We start from the raw sequence: 1067 nt of genomic DNA, 5'->3' as shown, positions 1-1067 counted from the left end.
CCGTTACAAAGAGGACGCTGATAGCATCCAGCCAACCATCCATCCGAGAGACGCGGACGTGCAATCAATGGGCGCAATATCAGGTAATGAAGGAATCAACAAGAGAGGAAAATTCACAAGTTTGCGCAACGAGGACGCAGAAAGATTCTTGTTCCAGTTTAGCGTGAACGTACCGTATAAGATTGAGGTCGACCTTAGGTGAACAGCGCTCCTTGTGCTAAACCTGACTTTTTATCTATAGACTGAATTGCACCATCAAGTGAGCACATAAGTAACGACACCTCTGAGATGGCGTACTGCTAAGTCCATAAGTGCCACCTGAGAACATACATGCATTAAAGTGCACATGGCAAGGTAGACGTACATAGATAATACAAAGAAAACTGCAAATAAAGATGGCCATTTTTGGCTACAGTTATTTTTGCTCTCTTTAGCGCTTGGCTAGATTGAAGCTACAATTTCTCTAGCTTTGGAATCTGCCGCCTTGTCCAAGCTGGCAACACTGCTTCCAATAAACGCACTCTCTGCTTCGGTCTCTGTCTGCGTCTCCACGTCTCTTTCTTCAGGCCGCCGTCTTGGCGTGCCAATGTGCCCGGCATGGTGTTCATGGCGGCCACTACGACGGAAGGTTTTGGCGATGAGGATAGACGCTTCCGTACGTACTACGATGCATTGAAGATTTCTTATAAACCCTATTGCTGCCGAGGAATCCGGATTGTGCTCTGACGCTACTAGCGTCGGTACCTGTGCCATGTCCTGCTGAGCAGCGCGTTCGGTCGCCAGTCTAACATTTTGACGACGACGATGATCCATGTACATCGCGCTTACCTGTAAGTGGCGCCTGCCAGCTGTATTTTTTACGGTATCTTTCACTTTGCCTGCCCTTATTTCAAGCAGTATTTTTGCGCTTTCTGCATCTTAACGCGTCTTTGATATCACCTATGTCACCTCCGACGCTACTGCGGCGTCTTCATTGCGTCGGACCTCGCCCTTCGGCACAGCCTGCTACTTCTCAGCACGAGCGCGCCAATTCCCTCACCCTTCTTGTGTTGCAGGCATACGTCGAC

The sequence above is a fragment of the Dermacentor albipictus genome, unplaced genomic scaffold (genome assembly GCF_038994185.2).
Source record: "Dermacentor albipictus isolate Rhodes 1998 colony unplaced genomic scaffold, USDA_Dalb.pri_finalv2 scaffold_42, whole genome shotgun sequence".
NCBI lineage: Eukaryota > Metazoa > Arthropoda > Arachnida > Ixodida > Ixodidae > Dermacentor > Dermacentor albipictus.
Note: the sequence above shows the minus strand (reverse complement) of the source record.